Genomic DNA, 23,565 nt, shown 5'->3' with positions numbered 1-23,565 from the left:
GCTTGAGTGTCTGGAGACTGTGCTCCGTAACGGGAGAGGCCACGACAATGAGAGGCCCGCGCACCGCGATGAAGAGCGGCCCCCGCTTGCCGCAGCTGGAGAAAGCCCACACACAGAAACGAAGACCCAACACAGCCAAAAATAAAAAAAATAAAAACACAAAAAACAAAAAAAACCCTGCCTGAGCCTGACCCCAGGCCTGACCTTGCTTTAGCAAGAAATGAGGAGATAATGTGTTTCCTTCCAGTCATCGAAGCCACAGCTGCCTCTCCCACACATCTGCCCGTCAGCTCACACAACAGACACCCCAACTTCCAGTGACTTCTGCTGCATGGGCATCCCCAGGCAGAGTCTCACCTAGGACAGTCTTGTAGGGTGGGGACTGAAGGGTGTCCTGGGGAGAGCCCTGGCAAGACAAGGATCGAAGTGCGCTACAGGGCTCAGTTTAACTCTGCTGCGTTCACTAGACCCTCTTCGGAGTCCTGAGGGCAGTAAAGCTGTGACTCTAGGAGGACCAAGCGGCAGACAGAGGTCTGACTTCTAAGGTCTTTTCTAGCTCTGAAAGTATGCAACTCCAAGGCTGAATTCCCATCATGATGAGGCCTTAAGACCATTCAGGAAGTGAAATTCCTCCACTGAGCGCTCTCCCCAGCCCTCCCAGTAACAGGTGAGGCCCACTCACCCCCAGATGCTAAGGGGCAGGAAGGGCGGGAGTGATGTGGCCCCTTTGGGTCTTGTGGGGACTGGGAGCCCAGGAGAGGGGCCTCCCTCAGCACGGTTGGGACTGGACTGATCAAAACGGGCTTTCTAATTGTTGACATTAGCTCAAAGTTCCCTCTCCTTCTAGAAAGAAATGCAAAGCTAAGTGATTTCCCAGCAGAGGGGGAGAAAATTCCTCTTCTTCCTAAAATTGGCCCACATGGAATCAACCACACGCTGGGCTCTCTCTGGAGCGGATGGGCCTGTGAGCATGCCAGCCACAAGTGCACACGTGCTTATGCGTGCACGCCCTTTTCTTGTTGTTTTCATTTCATCATCCTTGCAACTCTGCCCATAGAGTGCTGAACGCTGTGTGACCTACCCAACTTCTTACTTGCTGTCTCTTTATCCTAGCATCACTTAGGCACAGCAGTGTCATGGCCAGTTGAGGTGATGCCTTTTCTTCCTTCTTCACCATCCCCAACATAAGCCCACATTCTTTCTCCAGGAAAGTCTCAGCATTACTTCCCAGAAGAAGCTGAGGGGGGATAGAGTGGAAATGAGGGCAAGGAAAGAGGAAAGTGTACTGTAGAGTTAGATCTTGGCCCAATTCTTTCTTTCCCCACTGCCTCCCCAGTTCCTACACACACACACACACACACACACACACACACACACACACACACACACACACACACACACACTTTAAACATGGCTGAGGACATTCGGAACTTATTTTCTGAAGACTACAATTTCCAAAGTAAAACCCAGTGGATACCAGTCATCTCAGAATATCTCAAGATTGGAAGGAAACTCAACACCACCTACTCCAACCATCTTAAATCGCTTCTATAATATTCTAGTCAGTTTTCTAGCCTGGACTTAAATATCTTTTCTGTTAGAGAACTATCTCCCACGGTAATCCATACTCTTTGGATGGCTCTATGCTTAGAAAGTTCTTCATTATGCACAGATGAAATAGTTTTCAACAGTGTTCAGTTTTCAACCACTGGTCCTAGACCAGCTCAGTTTTCAACCACTGGTCCTAGACCAGCTCTCCACAGCCATCAAAGATGAATCTACTAGGCCATTCCCACAGTGTCTCTGGAGGAGGCGCTGGTAGGGCCATCATGTGATACTACCACACACATTAGAAAAAGAAGCACAGGAAGCTAGCCTGGCTACATTTAACTTTGATTTAGACCTCATAAACGTCCCAGGTACGATCATAATTCCCACAAGGGCAGTGAATAAGGTGGTGAGTGCGGACAGCATCTGCCTCCTTGGCTTCACCTGGAGAGAAGTTTCCAGCCCAAGAAAAGGGCCCTGTGGAAGAGTGTGAGTAAGTTCGGCCAAGGCAGCCCGCCGCCTCTGTCTTAGGCTCAGTTGTTTCCAGGGGAGGCTGGCCCCCAGCACTGCAGCTCTAAGAATACGCCTGAGGTGGACCAAACTGTTTAACGACTGACTGAAGGATGGGAAATTAAGTGGCTGATGATCCAGCAGTTTCAGGGATAACTTTACCCCTGAAGGCGCTTCTTAATTAACTTCTTGGGGAATATACCTCACCTTTGAGAACCTGGTAAAGGTCATGGACTGACACCCCATACGGTGTCACGGGTTAGCAGGTCACTCCAGAGAAGCCATGCTACAGACTCCCACTCTACTGGCCATTCATCAAGGCTCTTTCTTAGCAGATGGTCCTGTCACTCTTGGGAGTACTGGTAGCTTCCTGGAGCTGAGCAAAACCCAGAGGCAGGAACCCACGAAGCTCTAGGCAGTGGGACAGGAGATACGTAGCTTACTTAGATATATTTCCACTTCTTATCAACAACAATTATTCCTGCAAGCTGCCTTTTTCCAGTGGAAACTCAGCCCTCAGCTTTGTCAACAAGATCTCTGGGTTGATTACTGTTCTTCAGGTAACAGGCAGGCCATGCCCTGTCCCTGCCGGAAAGCGTGGGCAGTGACAGTGGCCGGTGAAGCATAGGGAACCGGCCCATTTGTAGCTGCAGCCCAATCTCTCTGGTTTTACAGCAGAAGAAACTGAGGCCACCAGAGGGGAAGCGGGTTGTCAAAGGCCACACAAGGAGGGAGGATGCTTCTCCAACCCCACCCTGGCCAGGTCCCAAGACCTCCCATCACCAGCCCGAGCAGCTTCCCAGGGGAACAGAGTGAGGTGGGAGAGAAACAGGCCACGGAAGGGGGCACGTATTTCATTCCTCAGAGGAGGGGAGTTGTGGAGAGGCCACGAGGAGGCCCTGAGGCAGACTGCAGTGAGGCCACCCAGCACTGACTCCATCCTTACGAGCAATACAGAAAAACAAAGTGGTGGGTGAGGGGTACCCACTCTCTCCTGCCTGACCAACTCTGCTCCCACATCCGGCTTCTCTGGCCTGAAAAAATGGATGAGGACTCAAGACGGTCCGGGACTATTTTAGAGGGAGGCAGGATACACCTGGCCTGGGTGTATCTCGCTCCTCTGGGTGGCTTTCCTGGGATACTAAGGTGGGAGTACTTCCCTGGGGCATCTGCCACAGGTGGAAGTTGATGGGACAAGGAGGCTCTTTGTTCAGTGACTTGGAGACCAAGGAGTAGAAACTGAGGCAGCCCAAAGGGAGAGGACCAAGAATACAGGGAGAGCAGATCTAGCCCTCCTCTGGGGACACCTGAACCCCTGGGATTGCTGATGCAACTGATGGCCAAATGGGATTTTCCTTGATTTTCTAAAAAAAAAAAAAAATGGCCCCAGGACAACAGGAGAGAGCTGCTTCTTTCTCCCAAGCGATTCCCAAGGCCAGTTTTTAGTGCCCCATGACCCTCTCCCCAGCTTAAGCATCTTTCTGACTGCTGGTCCCCAGCCCAAGTTCATGTAGGCCCAGGTTTACGCCTGCTGGGATCAATGCAATCTCTGAATCCCTCAGCCTCTTCCTGCACTGTGGGAAAGGTAGTACCCAAGTCCCAGGTCCTGCCAACTCCAAGCGAGATTTTCGGGATCTTTGGCATCAGATCCCTTGCTCACCTCCACAATCACCTCGGCCAGTCTGACACCCTTGGCTACCTGACTACTGTCCAGCTTCCCCCAGAACCCGTCCCTGTGTCCTCATCTACAAATAGGGACATGACAGTGCCCAGGTCACAGGTGGTCACGGGGACCAAGATCTCTGCGCAGCACTCAGCACAGGGCCTGGCACGCTGGAGCTTATGTGTTTGCTCTCATTATTAGAGCAGTTACTGTTGTTAGTACAACTGCGGAGAGTTCAGGGCCCAGAGAGGTGCCGTGGAGGCCAGGAAGCCTGTTCTCCATCCCCGAGGCTCCACCCCAAACAAACATTGCCCAGAGAGCCACATACCTGCGGAACTGGGAAAAAAACGGACGACCCCACCCATTGGCTGCGACTCCTAAAAAGCCGGCTGCTCGGGGTAGGGAGAATGGATGGTTCTAATCTCTCCCTGACAAGCAGAGAAGCTGGGCTACACATCTGGACTCTTCCTCCACAAGGAAGATGAGGCCGTGACTCCCAAGGTGCCACCAATTGCTCACTGCTTCTGCTCATAGCGCGTCCTTTCCCTGTCTCACCCCGTGAGTCTCTTTCCTACCTTCTCCGGCATCCAGGGCTTATAGGGCATCTGTTCTCCACTTAGTGGGACCTTGCTCAGCAGCCCGGGGGCACCCCCTTTCGGTTATCAGGGCAGTGGCACTTCCTCGCCCCATTCACGGCCACCACAGCAGGCATTGGAAGGCAGAGTGATGGGAAAGGCTGGCAGAGGCCAGGGGGCCGGAGCCGGGGGCGGGGCAGTAAGGGCTGCAGCCACCCTGGCTCTTGGCAGCCCTGGAAAGCCATTCACTTATCCTAGGATAGATTCTGAGGCCTGTGTCAGAATCCATGAGGGATCCCAGGGTCCTCTGAGAGGGGTGGAGCTGGGGTAACTCTCTACCAGACAGCTCCAGTCCCATAAGGGGCTGATTTACCCAAAGGCATCCTGTCTCTCTTCTGCATTATCAGTGAAGAGGTGAACACTTCTCACGTATTCATGAGGCTTCCCAGGAAGAGGCCAAGTGGGGAGGCTCCCATTTACCTTTGGGGGTAGCAGCAGACACCCGCAAGCTGCTATTCAGTTCCTGTGTGAATGATTTCGCCAATAGAGCTTTTCCAGGGCTTCTGTTTGGGCAGAATTCCAGCCATCCTGCTGTGCTGTGTAGATCTCTTCTTGGGGACCATACTGGAGGGCCAAGGAGGCCACAGCATTTCTTCTTGGCCTCACACTGTGCTGGGTATTGGTTCTGGCCTCTGATGCCTTATCTATGATGGTGACCCCTGCCTGGTTTTAAGCACTGACTATGTGGCATGCTGTATACTAGGACTCAGAGACACCACGGTGAGCCGCCCAGAGACCCGGCCCTCGTGAAGCTTACAGTCTACTGAGGGAGACAAACAGGAATCTCCAACTCAGATCCCCACTGCAATACAGGTAGGCACAGGTGTGACAGGAGCACGTGGGAGAGCACCTGGCCTGGTCCTGGAGGAGAGGGAGAGAGGCTCTTTGGAGGACGTCACTTCTCTGCGCCTTAACTGAGACAGAAAGGACCATAGTTTAACATGGCAGTGGTGAGAAGGGTAAAGAGGGGTCCGGGCAGGTGATACCATGTGAACAAAGGCTATGAGGCAAAAGGGAAAGAGCATTTTGGAGGCGGAGAAACTAGCTCCATATGGCTGGAGAGAGACAGGGGACGCAAGAGAGGAATAAACCAACTGACCACACTCATTTCAGTCGGAAGTAAATTCCATTCTTTCCTCTACCGAGTGTACTTCTCGTAAACACACTGAGTCTTGAATACCAGGAATTTTAAATCACTGCAATGATATTTTGCAACCAAAGACTTTCAGACTCCATTCAGCTTCCCATTCCAACCGGAATTGACCTTGAGATTTGTGAAGGAAGTAAAAATGGGCCTCCTTCCCAACTACTCACGGAGAAAGGGCCCCCCAGGTCAGGAAGGCAGCGGGCCTCTTCTACCGCACTAATGCACACCCCTTGTTCTCCTTTGGGGGGGATGCTTTCCCCTGGGATCATTCCATCAGTAATTGAGTTGGAAGGGAGAGGTAGAGGAGAGAATTCTGGAAAATCCTGCCCAGCTAAATAGGAAAACATACTTTTTGTGAGAGAAAACCCAAAGAAAGAACAAAAGATTCAACAAGGGCAGATGGAAGTTGTGAATAATTCAGTGGCACGTCACCAGTCAATCCTTATTTGATGCATCAATCTGTCCAGGGTGGCCAGATGCGGTTGCCGGGCACAGGGAGAGCTGCCTTACCACAGAACCCACCGGTCCCCACGTTTGCGTCCACCAGCGCACTCGGCTTACTCCTCTCTCCCAGTCAACAAGGTCACTTCCCTGTTGCCAGGAATCCCTCTAAGGGCACCAACCACACACACACTATGGTCACGAACAACTTGCGCCATGGACATGTGTGGGAAGTCCGCTGCATGTGTGGGCACACACCAGCCCCTACCTTGGGTCCAGACGTCCACGCTCACTGCTGGCCCATGACATGACACAAGCACAGCCTTCCCCTTAGAGCTATCATTGAAGATAACCCTCGTTTCAATGTTTCAGGCCAAACCACTGGAGGATTCTTCCCTGGGGCCACAAAGTGGTAGGAAATAGTGGCCTTTGTCCTAACCCATGAACCCTCTCCAAACTAAACCCTCCACCCCAACCCTACCCATTGGCTATCTTCCTCTTCCTTGTTTTTCTTTGGTACCCAGGGGCAAAGATGGAACAGATTCGCCACACAGAGTGGCATTCAATGCTGCCTCAGGGTACAGGAGAAGCTGAGACCAGGTCTCCAACAATCCTCTCACAGGATTGTTGTATCCGCTGAGATTTAAAAAAAAAAGTGTGTTAGGGCTTCCCTGGTGGCGCAGTGGTTGAGAGTCTACCTGCCGATGCAGGGGACACGGGTTCGTGCCCCGGTCCGGGAGGATCCCACATGCCGCGGAGCAGCTGGGACCGTGAGCCATGGCCGCTGAGCCTGCGCGTCCAGAGCCTGTGCTCCGCAACGGGAGAGGCCACAACAGTGAGAGGCCCGCGTAACGCAAAAAAAAAAAAAAAAAAAAGCGTGTTATAAAATTGCTATACTCCGTACCAATGTTAGTTATTAGTTTACCATCATTTTCCCAGGTATTTAAGAGGGGGAGGAGGTCTATACTCCAGAGCAACAACTTCTTTCCCTCCTTGGCTGTCTGCAGCCCCCCAGCTGCCCACCTGGACCTCCACACCAGGTAACAGAATTTCCACTCCCTTCACTCACCACTCCTTCGGGCAGAGGCAAACATCCCTGGAGAAGGAATCTGATGGACCAGCTCAGGGCCTGCACTCAATCAGTCAAAGGAGCTGTGAGTGAACTGCACTCCAGCCGGCTGGGCAGGCTGCACACTGTCAGCTGGAGTGGCCGCTGGTCAGCCAGCCTGATGAACAGACTTCTAGGGAAGAAGGCCATCGCAGCCCCTGGGGGAAGAGGTGGTACCCCTCCACCCACCGCTTCCCCTTTGCTCCCCGATGCACCACTTTTCCCAGCACTCCTCCTGTCCTGAAACACACTTCTGCAGCCAGGCTTTTCAGTAATCCAGGATTGACGTTTAACAGAGACAAAAATAATTCTCTTGAGTGAGCTATTTTCTGCCCAGCTTGGGGAATGATAGCTCAGGGTGACAGGCAGTCGGGGTGGGCGTGGAGAGGAGGCTGACCATGGGCCACCCTTTGGTTTAGGGCCTTCCCCGTGCCCCACACCACACTCACCCTGGAGCGGGAATTTCAGGGAGGTGGAGACCTCAGTCAGGGGCTCCGGACTACCAGCTGTCCCCCCTACCCTCCCACCTGTGGATGCCAGGTGAGGGGTGAGGGCGGCAGGTATGGGAAGGCCTGGGGGAGCCAGGGGCTCCCCGCACACCAGGTTTCAATCCTCCCTGGCTATGGCTTTCTTATGGAATGGAAGGAAAAGAATTAAACATTGCTACTTTACCAAGCCTCCAAAAGGGGATTCTACACCCATTTGCCTATCACACAGGAATGTTGTATCAGCTGAGATAAAAAAAAAAAAGTGTGTTATAAAATTGCTATACTCCGTACCAATGTTAGTTTTTAGTTTACAATTATTTTCCCAGGTATTTAAGAGGGAGAGGGAGGCCTATTCTCAGGCATAAAGGGGAAAGCTGTGAGAAAACATTTTGAAGTATAACATGGAGCGTGACCCCGTCTCTGACAGCATGAGGTCCTCACAGCCCGGGAGAGCCCACAGTGCAGTGAGGGTTTCAGACCCGGCCTGATAAGCGTCATTCATTGCCTACCAAGCCCAATCCAAAAGTGTCACTTTTTTTTGAGGGGGGGTGGTGCGGGGGCTAGAGACCCTTTCTTTGACTGTTAGTTTCCTTTTGATTTTTCTACATCGAACCTTCATTCTAATATCTATAGGGAAATATCTGACTGGAAAGACACAGTAGAGGAGGAAGGAGGAAGGAAGGAAGGAGGGAGGGAGACAGAAAGATAAGGAGGAAAGGGGAGGATTTATTTTTTATCATCAGACTGAAAGATTCCATTATAACTCTCTAGAAAGAAACACTCTGCATTGTAAAGTATTATCACACGATGGGAGGGGTACCCATGGAGAGGAATCATTCATGCCTTTAGTAAGGAATTCTATATACACTAGGGCTTTCCTGGTCCCTCTCCAGGTAACAGTCATCTCTTAAAGGAAAGAAACTACCGGAGGATACACAGGAGGCCTACAGGCTAAACCTGACCATGAATGAGTTCTGTCTGTCACCCCCCTACCCATCACCACCAGTGATTATACCTTTTAGGATTGGCTGTCAATGTTTCCAAAAAAGAGAGAGATTTGACTTTTGGAAAAAACCTGGATGTCCCGCTTCCTATTAAAAATATTGTATAATCTAGCCACACCGTGCTAAAGTTCCAGTGGCCACCCTGCTGGCCTGAGGCGGGGCTATCCCTCTAGACCAGGCTTGTGCCATCCCACCAGGGTTTGCACTCACTGTTACCTACCTGGCCCTAGTTCCCCGAACAAGCCCCCAGCTTCAGCCGAGCTCTGTGATGAGGGAGACACTTGAGAGAAGAGGCTCTGGAGGCAGCCTGCCAGGGTGCCAACCCTGCCTTCCCTCCCTGCCAGAGGTGTGACCAGAACCAATGACCTGAGCTCTCTACGCTTCCGTTCCCTCCCCTGTCAAATGAGAAAAATAACAATACCTACCTCATTGATCTGTGAGGATTAAATGAGATAATGTATGTAAAGTGCTCAGCACAGGGCCTGGTACGTGACACCTGCTCAGTGTTAGCGCTTGTCATTATGCACATTTGGTTCAATTCATCTGAGCTGCAGTCCAGATTTTTAAGGATGTTTTAGTCACATGAAGCGATTGCCCTCCAACTCTCTTTTCTAGCTTAGGAGACCCGGTCTACCTAAAAAGCAACCCAATAGACATCTACTGAGCATATCCATGATGAGTTAGGTATTGTGTGGAGTGGTGACACCTCAGAGACGGGGTTCAGAGATGTTCTCAGGGGCTCACAGCACAGTGGGGGAAATAGACAACTGGACAGTCACAGCCTTGCTCCCTCCAAGTCCTGCCCAACCACCGGGGAGCCTGGCATTCAAGGAGAAACTGGGGTGCATCTGACCCTTCTCCTAGGCTCCAAACCCTCCCAGAGCCTCCCTAAGAGACACTCAAGGGCGAATCAACTCCATTTCATTTCTAGTTTCTCAGGCTGCATATCTGAGTTCTTCCACTGCACCCAGGTTAAAATAATTCCATTTTAACCAAGCCATTCAGATCTTAGATGGCGTTCATTATAATGGAATTTTACCTGAGGGAGCCCATCCCCCAATTCTCAACATCATGGCACCCAAGAAGTTAGCAAGCTTGCGAAATAGGCTGGGCAGAAGTAACTTCCCTCTTCTGGCACAAGTCCGGAAATTCAGAGACTTTTGGAACAAAGAACTCTGCCCTGAAGGTGTTTTCCAGCATCATCCTGGCCAGCCTGGAAATGTCCCATTCCCCCTCCACTGACACCACCTGCTGCCTCTTTTTCCAGCCCTCTTCAGACAGGAAGGGGTTGGGGAGCTGAAGGACCGGGACGCAGGGCAGGACAGGCAGTGGCAGGCGAAGAAGGACCCCACGTCGTGTCTTAGAAAGACCTGAATTTAAGTTCCGGTTCTGACTTGGGAGCTCGATGGCTTTGGGCAAGAAATTTAGCCTCTTAACTTGTTCAAACTCAGTTTCCTCTTCTGTAAAGTGGGGATAACAATATTACCTACCTCATGGGATTATTGAGAGGCATATATGAGAAGATGCACGGACAACATTTAACCCAGTGCCTGGAACATATTAAGTTATAGTAACCTTTTGGTTTATTATGATTATCAGCTACTATATGATATGCGAGCTTCAAAAGGGTCAAAGGTTGGTACAGAGAGAGACACTGGGGCAGAGTTGGGGGTAGAAGTGGCTGAAGGATAGGTGAGGCCCTGCCGCTGAGCCCAGCATGGGCCTGGTGACCAAGATAAGGCCCAGGGCAGAGGCGCTCGCCTGCCCGTGGAGCTGACAGGCACAGACTCGATGGGTAATTATGGGATTGTGGGCTGGGGTGGCCCATGCTACTGCCCGACCAGCCACATTCTTTTGTCCCGTGGGTGGCTGGGTGGGTGGGCAGCTGGCTGCTTATTTGGCTTCCAGGACACTGAGTATATCTAACACCTTTCAAACCGGTACCCTCCACTCCCGGGCGGAGTGTTCAACTCTTGGAAGGGGATTCTCTGTGGGCATTCACCTCCTCCTGTGGTAGCAGGTAGTGCCAGTGGAGGGGGAATGGGACGGTTCCAGGCTGGCCAGGATGATGCTGGAAAACGCCCTCGGGGCAGAGGTCTTTGCTCCAAAAGGCTCTGAATTTCCAAACTTCTGCCAGAGGTGGGAAGTTACTTCTGCCCAGCCTATTTGGCACCTCCTCTGTTCTCTTCACCCCATCTTCCAGACGCCCCCTGCTCTCCAACCAGACAAGACAGAGGGTCAAATTTCAAGGCCAGACTCTGCACAATTGGTCAGTGGAGACTACTAACCTCGGTTCACCTCACCTGGAGCCTTCAAATGATCAAGAAGCCCAAGACAGACATAAATCCCATCCCTGTCCCCAGCCCCAGCACTCTAGTTAGCACTAGCTAACACATACATGTGTTAACTAACTAGCACATACGTGATTCTGATACTTGCATGTCTTGTTCTTAAAATCAATGCTCAGGGAAAATATACATCCCTCCCAATCCATTTGGCAAAAATGCAATTCAGTGGGTATTAATTGAGCACCTGGTATGTTCTCAGCCCTGACATCAGCCTCTCGGTTGAACTGACCAGAACAGCAAGTGTTGGGAAGGATGTAGAGCCACAGGATCCCTCACCCACTGTCAGTGGAAGCCCAGTGAGGAAGGGCTTCAGCTGCACCTGGAGACCCTGCAAAGGGCTCTCAGAGTCAGGCTGTGGCATTTACGGGGCCACCTGTACACCACACATCAGACAGGCACACACATAAGCCAGAAACCAGGTCCTGAGGTTAAGAATGATACACTTATTATAGCCGAAAGAGACTTTAGAAGCTCATCTAGGGCTTCCCTGGTGGCGCAGTGGTTGAGAGTCCACCTGCCGATGCAGGGGACACGGTTTCGTGCCCCGGTCCGGGAAGATCCCACATGCCACGGAGTGGCTGGGCCCGTGAGCCATGGCCGTTGAGCCTGCGCGTTTCGGAGCCTGTGCTCCGCAACGGGAGAGGCCACAACAGTGAGAGGCCCACGTACCGAGAGAAAAAAAAAGGAAGCTCTAGTACAACTTTTTCATTTTAGAAATGAAGTCTATACCAAGTGTTAAAAAGGATGGGGAACCATGGGAACTTTTATCTTAAAGGAGTGTTTACTTAAAGGAGTGTTTTCGGTACCGTCACTGTGGAAGACGTGTAGGGTAATGCCAAACAGGGAATTCCGTGTGACCCATCAACTCCATTCCTAGGTATGTGCCCTAGAGAAAAGCCTACACATGCACCAGAAGACAAGCACAACATCTTCCTAGCAGTATTAGCTTATCATAATAGCCCCAAACCGGAAACAGCCCAGATGCTCATCGACAAGAGGAAGGATGCACAAATTGTGGCATATTCTTACGGAATACGACACTGCACTGAAAACGAATCAATACAGCTGTGTGCTTCGAAGTGGATGAATCTCAGAAACACACTATTGAGTGAAAAAAGTGCATCGCAGACAATACACGTGTAGGTAGACTCCAAAGATGTAAAACTAAACAATACACTGTTTTGTAAAGCCTACAGAGATGATAACTTGCAAAGAAAAGCAAGGAAATATTAACTAAAATTCATAATATTAGTTACAGTGTGGTGGAGAGTGAGGAAGGGGATGCAACTGGGAAGAGGAAAGGGGGCTTTTAAGCTTCTGTAAACGTTCCACTCCAAACTTAGGTGGTGGGTCAGGATATATTACACTACCCTTTAATGTATACATAGGCCTATTGTGTACTCTTGTGTGTATGATGTATTTCACAGTTTAAAAAAATAGAGTCTTGGAGAAGCTAAACGACTTCTCCAAGCTCATCAGCTAACAAATAACAGAAAGAGAAATCAATTTACTGAATCTGAGTTTAGCCATTCCTGGCTTCTAAAAGGACCTCTCAGAAATGATAAGTTTCTGGTCTACGAAATTTGAAAACAGTTGCAAGAGTCTTTTCTTTCCACTGTTAAATTCCCAGTGTCTTGAATAGTACCTGACACACAGTAGGTGCTCAGCGCATATCTAGTGAATGACTGTCCGCACAAGCTCTTCTGGGGCTTACATCGTGCCAGGCGCTCCACTTGTATCATCTCTAATCCTCACACAACACGGCAAGGGAGTTATTCTTATCCCAGTTTACAGATAAGGAAACTGAGATTCAGAGAGATTCAGAACCATGCCCAAGGTCACGAGCTACAAAGTGACAAAGCCAGAATTTAAACCTTACAAAGTGACACACAAAGCCAGAATTTAAACCTAAGTGTGTCTAACTCAAAACCAGCGTTTCTCCCATTCTGCAAGGCGGCTAGCACAGCTCCTAATAGCACTACCTAAAATTTCAGTCATTTACCAAGAAACCCTGGGAACCCCAGCTGAGGGGCTGGCTCGGTGTTTTCTCCTCCTTTTACGTGTCTCCAGGCTCTGGCTCTGGCGTTTAGAGTGGTTTGTACAGCCAGGCCCATCACCGGCACACAGCGTAGAGCTGTGGTCATGGGTTCACTTTACAGCATGGTGCAGGTTACTTCATCTCTTTAAACCTTCGTTTCCCATATGCATGCTGGAGAGAACACTAGTAACTTACTCCCAAGAAAAGCTGGGAAGATTAAAGGAGACAAGGAAAGTGATCAGCACAGTGCCTGGCAGAGGCCGTCAGGGGAGGCTGGAGTCTGTTTCTCTTTCCAGGTGGGTAGGTTGGGGAGTGTTCCTTAAGGGGTAGCCAGGAGAGGAAGAGGTAAACAAAGTGAGAATAGCTCCCAGTTGGACAGTGGGACAATGGCCTTTTCTTCCTTGGTGCATCTAGCACATAGAAGGTCATCAATAAAGTGGTCTGTTTGAAACTGAGAGTTTCTTATTTGCCTTCCAGACCTCCCACACAGGGCTATCTCCCTCGGGTTCTTGTCTGCTGTTTTTTTTTTTTTTTTTTTTTTGCGGTACGCGGCCCTCTCACTGTTGTGGCCTCTCCCGCCGCGGAGCACAGGCTCCAGAAGCGCAGGCTCAGCGGCCATGGCTCACGGGCCCAGCCGCTCCACGGCACGTGGGATCTTCCCGGACTGGGGCACGAACCCGTGCCCCCTGCATCGGCAGGCGGACTCTCAACCGCTGTGCCACCAGGGAAGCCCGTGTCTGCTGTTTTTACCCAAATAAGGTACCCAAGACTGCCAGAGAGGCACCGAGGCCTGAGGGTATGGCAGAGGGAGCCTCCTCTGAGAGGCCACTGTCCCCAGAGTAACCTTTGGACAAACTGAACTTGCTCCCAGGTCAGTTCATTCAAACTGCTACATAATCTAAGCCTGCTGCTCAGGGACATTTCTGCAGGCCTATTATGTGTGAGGCAGGCCCTGAATGCTTGCGGCCGCCTGGTAAGGGCAGAGGTGGCAGGGTGCCCTGAGGTTAAGACAGACCCAGTGTCAGTCCTGACGCTCCCTCTCACCAGCTGTGTCACCTTGGCACATGGCTCGACCTCCCCAATCCTCGGTTTCCCCAGTTTTGTAAAAAGAACATGGTGGTGGTTCTCGTCTCACAAGTTGTGACAGCTCTGGGGGGCAGTGCACGCGGCGTCTGGGCCCCAGCACCTGGTACCACTGGGCTGAGTGCTCAGTAAGTAGCTGTTCCTGGAGCTACAACTCCAGTGCCAGCAGGTGGCACACACTGGATGTGTCACCAGCTAAGCTTTGGGCCTCATGGGCGCCTCACAGGGCCTAGAATATCACACTTTGCATAACACCTCAAAGCTTCAACCTGTCATCAGAAGGCCAATGAGAGGCAGCAGCTTCCCAGGAACTGGCTGCTGGGTCCTGCCCAAACTCCACTTTCTCACTGGTGCAGCTGCCTCCACCATGCTCAGGATCAGGCCCCTGCCCTGTGCAGAATGGGGGCTTTGTGTGGCAAAGACTGTGGAATAGACAGCTTGGTCTATTCCTTGGCACGGGACCTGTCGGGCAGGTTTGCGAAGGTATGACACACACTCAGACTCCCCGAGCGTCTGTTCCTTCTGCCTTTGCCATTTACCTACCGGCCTGCCACCCCTGCCACCCCTGAAGCTCTCTCCTCTCCCCTCCCCATAAGTTGCTTCAAAGGGTGGGACTTCCCAAGAGGTCTTCACCTGCCATTTTCATTTGTCGGTGATGAGAACGACTTCCTTCCTGCCACAGTGGACAGAGTCACTACACAGTCATCAAGGAGGCTCCACCCCCATGACCGGCGCCCCATCTCTCATGCTGAACCTCTGGGGACTCTCCAGGGAACCCACCCTGAGCATCTGGGCCGCAAGGACCAAGGAGGGAAGGCAGTTTCTCTTCCACGTGTCTCCACAGCAAGCTGCAGTCACCCGCCGTCACCAACGCCTTTAGTCGGGGTTGAGAGGAGTCTGTCCCTACCCTGGACCATTTCCCCAGTAGTCAGACAAGCCAAGAGTCAAGCTCCAGTGTCCAGGGGACCTGGCTCCCTCCCCTGCTATGCAGCTTCTCTCGGCCCTGACCTCCACTTTGCTTACCATTTCCCCAGAACCTGATTACAAGTGACCTGTGTCCTTTATCCACATGGGCAAGGTTTGACTACCCTACCCTTCCTGGTTGTCTACCCGCTTTAATGCTGAGTTTCCCACGGGACAGTGGGGCCCCCGGAGGTCTGGGAAGATGGACGGACAGAATGAAGAGACTAAAGGTTTTGGGGGGGAAGAGAGAAGAGGAAGCGTGAGGCTGAGTCTTGGCTTCAGTATAAATCCCAGTTCCCCAAGGGCACCTGAAGGCGAGTTGGCAGGCCTTGCTGTCCCTGTCTGAGGTAGGGGTGGGGCAGGAAAACCAAAGGTGAGGCCACTCACAAGTCAAGGGTGAAGGGGAAGGGAGTGAACACTAGGCTAGTCCAGAGAGAGGGTGGCCCAGAGCAGTGCTGCCCTCAGGGAGAGACTGCAATTAGCGATAACACCACAGAGCAGGCTACCCCCATCTTCCCCTCATCATTAAGCACTACCCCCATCTTCTCCTCATTAAACCCACACCCACCCATCTTCCCCGCATCACCGTGACCTCCGCTGGGTCTGGGGTGGGGTTCGCTAGAATGCCTCAATGTTCCAATTTGTCCTGAACAGCTTGGGTTTAATTATTCATCACACCCCTTTCACTCTCAAAATTCTCCCAGTTTGGGCAATAAATTATACAGTCACTCTCTCTAGCACATCCAAGAGGGCACTGAGACAGGAGACAGTCAATGGGGAACCGGAGAAAAGCATAACTAGAAGCAAGGCCTTAGTGGTCCAGAGCTACAGCCAGGCTGGCTCCTGTCCAGCTGGACCCCCTGAGAACTGGACTGTAGTGGAAGAAGATACCGCCAGCCACTGCCCAGTCTGAGCTCAGACCGTCTAGGGGGAAGAGGCCCGGTCTGGTGGGCTCTGTTCCCTGTTATCCCTCAGAGGGCCTAGTACCATGCTGGGCACACAAGAGGCTCTTAAGAAAATCTTGTCATTTCCTTACTTCTCTTTACCTGCATCCAAACCAGACGTAAACAGTAACAAATGGAGAGCTGGAGTTCCTATAGCTCATCCTGTCCAGTAACACACTGGAGTGCCATCCTAGCTCAGACCTCCAGGTGCTCATGACTCTGGCTCTCTGGCCACTAGAGCCCACCTGCTGGATGTAAGCACCGGCCAGTTTCTTGCAGAGAAACTCTGGCTCTCAGGCAGGATGACCTCTGCCTCCTCAGGATGTGGGGTAAAGAAATGAACAACTGCAAGTCCTTCTCCTGTCTTGGATAACCACTTGGTCTGGCCCACTAGACCCCAGGCCTTCCTCCAAATGTGAAAGACATTGGTTTTAACACTGGCTATGTGTTCTGGGAGCGGACGGTGTGGGTCCCAGAGGTCCTCCTGGTGCTTCCTCTGGGACTCGGTGCCCGAAGGAGATCAGTTCTGAGGTCGAATAGGGAAAGAAGACCGAGAAACCATGAACACAAGTAACTAGGGCACCTCAAACAGCATCAGACCTTCCACAGTATTTATACAAATAGAGTGTCATGGTCTTGGCTGTGAGTGGTGAGGAAAGCTCCCTAACCCTAACCCTCTTCTTTCCCTCCTTCCTTACCCCACTCTCCTCTTTTCTCATCCTTTTTCTCTTCCCCCCTTTCTTATCCATTACCCTGGAAAGGGTCCAAGTCATGGCTGATGAGGGACAGCCAAACTGAAGTCATGGGACCCAGCCAGAGCACAGACTGTGAATTCCCCAGCTGTTTGCAGTTTGAGTCAGCCCCCTAGCCTGCTTGTGGATTGTCTTCAAATGGGTCCAGAGAGGCCACTGAGTAGGGGCCAAATGGGGCCCCTACTTCTGCTCAAGGATCTAAAACACCCAAAGCAAAAGCCAGCGAGAAATCTGCAGTCTTAATAGCCTCCTGGTCTGGCTACATACAACACTGACACCATTCCAGAAGGACTCACAATCCCCTCCAGCACTTGGACAGGAATGGGATGAGGAAGGTCCCCCCGAAACACAACACTCTTGGTTCGTAAAGTTGAGGCTCCAGTGTCCAGATAACCCATTCCCACCTCAGCAAACCACCCCCACTTCCCAGCCTGACTTAAAACCTTTGCCAGCACCACGGCTTCCCTTATCCCAGAGTCTTTCCCAATCTCCTGTACACACCCACCTCCCTAACACACATAGGCAGCTAACAAGATCACTAGGCAGCAATGGCATATGAGGGGCTGGAAAATTCTGCCGTGCTGGGATGCACTTCCTGATCCCAGGAGAATAAGAGATGCGGATTGACCACAAAGCCACAATCCCTTCCCAGTCAACCTATTCTGGAGTCATACCATAGCCATCCCATAATCATTGCTGTGCAGAGTGTCCCCTTCAGGAGTGGCCACCACCAGCCATGAGGAAGCCAGCCTTCCAGCAGGGAGCTGGTGCAGAGCTGAACTCTGCCCAGGAGAGCTTTTGCAATGCTCAGAAAATGCCTGCCCAACTGCTTGCCTGGGCTCTGGCCCCTCTGGCTGCTGAGCCCAGACAGGAGGTTGACTCACGCACCGCATGGAGAAGGAGGAAGAGGAGGAGAAGATGAGGGAAGGGCCTGGGTTCAGAGACCCAGGGCTCTCCCAGCCCAGGCAGCCTAGGTCTCAGCCTCAGTGGTCCATGGGGGGAGGGGGGCCAGGTCAAACTGCTCCCCGGAGACCATAGGATGTTCCCTCCTAGATACTTCCCCTGAAATCCTCTTCATCCACCACCCACAGATGTGGGACTCCTCACTCCCCCAATAGAAGCTACTCCTTGAGCCCCCTCCTCAGTTAGATGCTTGCCCCTGAATTCCTGTGGACATCTATGGATGGGCTTTCCTGAGAAAATAAGTCCGGTGCACTGGATCAACCAGGTCTAAAATAATTGGTGGCTTAAAAAAAAAAAAGCGAGAAAAGAAAAGGAAAGGAAAAAACAAAACTCTACTTAAAAGATCCAATTCCATCATCGCAGGTAACCATGCGTGGGTCCTATAAGATAGCAAGGCTACACACACTCCATCCCCAGAAGACCTCAGCACCCTACAGAGCCCATCCCTCCCTTTCTTATTCCTCCAGTCCATGCCGAGGCGGCCCGACAGAGGAAGGAAACAAATGTTTCTTGTTGCCCAAGTGCCGAGCACCCTGCTGGAGGACCGTTTCTGTGATCCGCTGCCTGAGCCCCGAGGAGGTCGCTGCTCCCCTCTCCAGCCTGGCACGAACTTCAGCTTTCTCTCAGACCTCAGGGTCCCCTTAGTGCCCCAGCCTCAAGGCACGACAGCCCAGATCTCGGTCGCCAAGTTCGCCCAGACTCTAGTGCTTGCACACGGGCACTCAGACCCGGTACCCCCGACGCCCCCACCCCGCGCCTAATCCCGATACTGGGGCCCCCTCTCCTCGCCGGTCCCGGGTCCGCACCTGGTACTGCGTGTGGGCACACTGCTCCGCGCTCCCGGCGCCTGGGGATCGGCGGCTACCTTTTGACAAGCAGAGACAGCCCAGCTCCTGGCCCCGCCTCTCTCGAGGCCCCGCCCCACCCCGCCCCTGGGCCCCGCCCACAGATCTAGTCCTCTCTTGCCCAGAGCTCCAACTGCGCTGCAACCATCTTGACTTGGAATCAACCACTGCACGGTCTCCTGGGAGACTCTGCCCAGTCCTACAAGACTGCCGTCCACGGGGCAAGGCAAACTGCCCTCCGTGCGTGAGAGCTTTCGATAGTTATGTGTGTGCAGATCCACGATTTTGCCTGCGATAATCCGTGATGCCTCCCCTCTCCCCCCACCGCAGTGGTTCTACCCAGCCTGCTGCGGACGCCTCTTCCAGGTGCGTCACCCCCACCTGGGCTGACCCGGCCGGGACTTCTCCGTCGTCTGCGGGGCTCTGTGGTGGGGGTGGAGAGGAGCTGCGGCGGGCACCAAAGGTTCTCTGAGCGCTCTTGGAGAATCCCAGTGCAGCCCGCCGTCGTGTTACTCCTGCAGAGCGTCAGGGAGCTCAGCCCGATCCCACACGCTGGTATAAAAGAGCGAACGAAAACGGGGCCGAAGAGGAGGCTGGATTTGCATTGTCACCCCTACTCGATGTCCCCTCGGGCGCGACCACGGCCGACCACGTTCTCGGCCCGTCGCGAACCTCATCCAAACAAGCTTAGTCTCAGCTTCCCTGGGCCCTGGACCCCAGCCCCACACACTCATCCATCCCATCCGACATTGGTGTGAAGGGATGGAAGGAGGTAAAAAGTACATCTGAGAGGCATGGACATATATACACTACCAAACGTAAGGTAGATAGCTAGTGGGAAGCAGCCGCATAGCACAGGGAGATCAGCTCGGTGCTTTGTGACCGCCTGGAGGGGTGGGATAGGAAGGGTGGGAGGGAGGGAGACGCAAGCGGGAAGAGATATGGGAACATACGTATATATATAACTGACTCATTTTGTTGTGAAGCTGAAACTAACATACCATTGTAAAGCAATTATACCCCGATAAAGATGTTAAAATGAAAAAAAAAAAAGTACATCTGAGACCTGGGATTGTAGGTGGATGCGGAAAATTCACCATAGAAAATCTTGGCTAAAAATTACTCCGTTTCCTTGGCTATGTGCTAGGCACCACTCTAGATGCTAGAGGAGAGCCGAAAAAGATGTGGTTCCCTCCTTCGAGCTCACTGTCCAGTGGGAGAATATAGAAATAAATAGTAATTACAATGTAATGTTCTATAATAGAGATGCCCAGGAAGTCATCCAGCAGTTGGTTACCCCCTTTAGGCAGGGAAGATGTTGTCGTTCACCTTTTACAGAGGCGGAAACCATGGCTCAGAGGGACAAACTGAACAGGTGGGAAAATGAGGTATAGAGAGGTTGATTTGCCCAACATTACATACCTATTCAATGAAGGGTAGTACTAGAGCTCAGCAAAATAGCCTCATCCATTTCTGAAACAGTTATGCGAGACTGTATGATAAGCAGCCCCTCTCAAACTCTCAGTAACTGGATCAAGAGAAATGGACTGAGGCTAAACAGAAAAAAGGACCTTCAAACAGTGACGTTTGTTAAGCACCGTAACAGTTCATTAAGGGAGTATCATGGACACTTTCTCTCTGGACAGGTTAAAAAAAAAATAGAAGAGACACAGATTGTTTGATTGACCTTGGGAATGGGCTATCCATTCTGAGAAACAGATGAAAGGAAGTGCCCCTTTGGAGGTCCTGCCAGTCTGATGGATGGATTAGCTGCTTGTAATGAAAGTAAAAGAAGGAATCCCCTTGCCCAGAGCATCATGGGAAATCTAGCAGTGAATCTCGTGGGCAGGAAAGTGTCAGAGGAAATCTCTAACAACCAACACTTTGGGACATCCTCAGAAAGTTCCATGAGCCTCTGGAAGAGGTTGATCACTCAGAAGTCACTTTCGTAATGCTTAATTGGCCAGACAGGTGAACCTGGCATCTTGAAAATAAACCTTATCAAAAAGTGGTAGAAGATGAGTCCTAAGTGTTCCACAGTAATTGGCAGTGTCTTTTCACAGCTCTTCGTTTGATCTTCATCATGACCTTTTGAGTCAGGCCAGCTAGAAAGTACTCTCCCCGTTGTATAACTGATGTGCGGAGTTGCCAAAGCTCTTACAGCCGGTGAGTGACAGAGCCACTTGAACTCAGATCTCTCTGCACTTTCCACTGTTCCATGCTGCCTCTCAAACCAGCCTTGGAGAACTCAGAGGTTCTGAGTCAGACAGATTTGCAGGATTATGGATGTGATCACAGCGCCCAGCATATGCACTCATCAGCCCATCTCTCTATCCCTAACCAACTTCTTTTTATCTTCCCCCAATACCTCCCACCTGTCGCTCCAGACCCTGTCCTCTTCCAGGCTGCTCTCCAGGTAAAAATGTGCCCCCTTGAGCCCTCTCTGGAGCACTCCCATCTGTTTCTTTTTCCCTTTTTTAGGGCCGTTTTTTTCTCCTTAAATATTTTATGGTTATAGGTATGGTGGGAATGAAGGAAAGACTCTCACTCAGCAAACTCCAGAACATCTGAGAGACACAGAGTCATGGATTCATAAAGACAGAAGCTACCAGGCCATCCCCGTTAGTTCTCTTGTTTTAGAGATCAAAAACAATCAAGTCCAGAAAGGTGAACTTATTTATCTTTTCTAAGCCATGTTAGGGCTGTTCTCTCTGTTTATGTTCCGGATGGTGAAAATGGAATGAATAAATGGAAGAAGCTGTAAGCAATGAAAGTAACCCAAACAAAAGGGTCTTCCCAGGACAGTGTTTCCCAAAATTTTAACTGCAACCCGTAGTAAGAAACAATTTTTTGTCATGACCTAGTATACCCATGCAGATATACATTTTATAAAACAAGAGACACCCTGCAATGTTTTCCATTATTTTTCCCTTCCTTCCTTCCTTCTTTCCTCCCTTCCTCCCTTCTTTTTGTCTTTCTGTCTTTCAGATCTTTTCGGATCCACCAAACTGATTTCACAGACCACAGTGGGTTGTGACCCAAAGTTTGAAAAAGTCCCTATTATCGTGAGATCCCTTCATTTAGAACCTGCAACATGAGATTCACAGAAAGGCCTTTGGGAGCCCAGCCTGGCTTGCACAGAGCACCCTCAGAAGCCCATGGGGGCTCCAAGGCTTTGGAGGATTCTACTTCCAAGGCCACATTGTCAGGATTAGGTCACTGAGGCAATGTGTATCTACCCAATGTTTGCCTTTATGGCCTTAACTCAGCTGTTATCCTACCATGCTCCTGCATTTTCTAGCGTGGGGGCTTCTTTCAGCCTCAGGAAGGTTTATGGCATCTCAGAGATCCTAACTTCCCCAGAACAGGACAGCTGTGGAGGAGTACTCTGCAATGTCACGAGAAGTGAGTGTCCACAGACTCCGCTTGCCCTAGAAAGTGTAGCTCACCCCCGGTTGTTCAATCCAAATGCATGTGGCTCCAGGGCTCCATTCCCAGTAGCCCAGCTCATGTCTCCATCCTTGGGGCTTTTGGCACTTGTCTTTCCCATCTGCTCCCACATCCTTGAGCCCTAGGCTGCCTGCCTGCTGGCCTGCACACAGCGTCTGCTGGCATGGTTAAGCAGAGCCTAGGGGCCGGACGAAGGAAGGTGGAGACTCCCACCTGCGTCTCCAAGCAGAGGGAGCTCCAGAGCACTCCTAGGCTCCCAGGTATTTGCTGGGCTCCCATCCAAACCCCAGCAGACAATGATGACTCTTCAAGCCCTGACATCAACTACAGAGACCAATGGAATAAACAAGAGGCTCAAGATTCTTTCCCACCTAGGGTCTGTGGCTGTAAGTTTTGCAACAATTACGATCACTCTAATAGGAAATGAAGTGACCCTATCCTCTGGCCCTTGGGGAATTCTTATTTTGCTCCTCTAGGGAGGCATATCTTGGAGAGCCTAGTGAGGCAGGTGGGTGGAGAGGCTCTGAGGCGTGGGAGTAGGTATCCTGGGAGCAGGTGAGAGTGCCCTTAGTGTCACATCATTGCTGAAGAAGTCAGTAGGAAATGACTGACTGTTTTCTAAGGAAGCCCCCTTTACCCAGAGGAGAGTCTCCAATGAAGGCGATTATGCAAAGCTCTCCTTCTCTTCATACCAAGAAGCAGAAGCCTCACAAGCCCGATCCTGGGCATGCGTGCTTCTTTCTCCAGAAGAACAGGAAGAACATTCCGTAAGCAGCCCGGGAATGCATTAAACAACTCTTCCCTGGGGCCTTGACTCCAGAAAGATGTGGCTACTGACAGCTGTTTTCCTCTGCCTTTGGCCTCTGACCTGGGACGAACACTACTGAGCGTGGACGCCCCTCTCCTTGGATTTGCCTCATCGTTCCATGTTGTTAGAGACGTCACCGTTGTTAAGACTGGTGTTTCTGGTGTCCATCTCCACTTCCAACAGAGTTTACTCTGGACTAAATGATAGTGGTATTATGCTGCTTTGTATCATCCACATGTCCTACAGCCAAGAAGTGGTCTCTAGACATTTCTGATTGTAAAACCTTATTGGCAAAAAAAATGTTGCCATCCCCATATATGAATATGACTTTAAAAGTTCTATCATTAACTCATATTTCAAGTCAAACTACACAGTTAGGGTGAGATTCATCATCAACATTAATGAATGTAAATTCGTATTTCAGCTGATGTTCTTGTTACTTTTTACTGACTTCCCTAACACTTCTTTGCACTCAGATACCTCACCCAACATACCTGACATGGAGACCATCTGATACAAGGACCAAGTGAGGGTTCAGTGTCAATCTGTATGTTAAACACACTAAAGCTTATTTTTTTTAATTAAATACTTAATTAATTTTTATTTTTGGCTGCGTTCGGTCTTCGTTGCTGTGCATGGGCTTTCTCTAGTTGCACCAAGCCGGGGCTATTCTTCATTGCGGTGCATGGGCTTCTCATTGCGGTGGCTTCTCTTTTTGCTGAGCACGGGCTCTAGGTGCGCAGTCTTCAGTAGTTGTGGCGCACAGGCTTAGTTGCTCTGCGGCACGTGGGATCTTCCTGGACCAGGGCTCAAACCCATGTCCTCTG

General features: G+C 51.1%; 1 protein-coding gene across 2 annotated transcripts in view; it reads right to left on the bottom strand.

The window, feature by feature from the left end:
* Positions 1-18,489, bottom strand: part of VDR (vitamin D receptor) — a 56,519-nt gene extending 38,030 nt beyond the window's left edge. The window contains exon 1 of one of the 2 annotated variants that reach the window (XM_032644811.1): positions 18,442-18,489. The gene's annotated coding sequence lies outside the window, so the exon portion shown is untranslated. Of the gene's footprint in view, positions 1-4,776; positions 4,979-18,441 lie in introns of those variants that run through there. The other variant, XM_032644812.1, reaches the window with a different exon arrangement.
* Between the last annotated feature and the right edge of the window lie 5,076 nt (positions 18,490-23,565).

The sequence above is a fragment of the Phocoena sinus genome, chromosome 10 (genome assembly GCF_008692025.1).
Source record: "Phocoena sinus isolate mPhoSin1 chromosome 10, mPhoSin1.pri, whole genome shotgun sequence".
NCBI lineage: Eukaryota > Metazoa > Chordata > Mammalia > Artiodactyla > Phocoenidae > Phocoena > Phocoena sinus.
The sequence above is the reverse complement of the archived record's forward strand: the minus strand, read 5'-3'. Positions and strand labels throughout refer to the sequence as shown.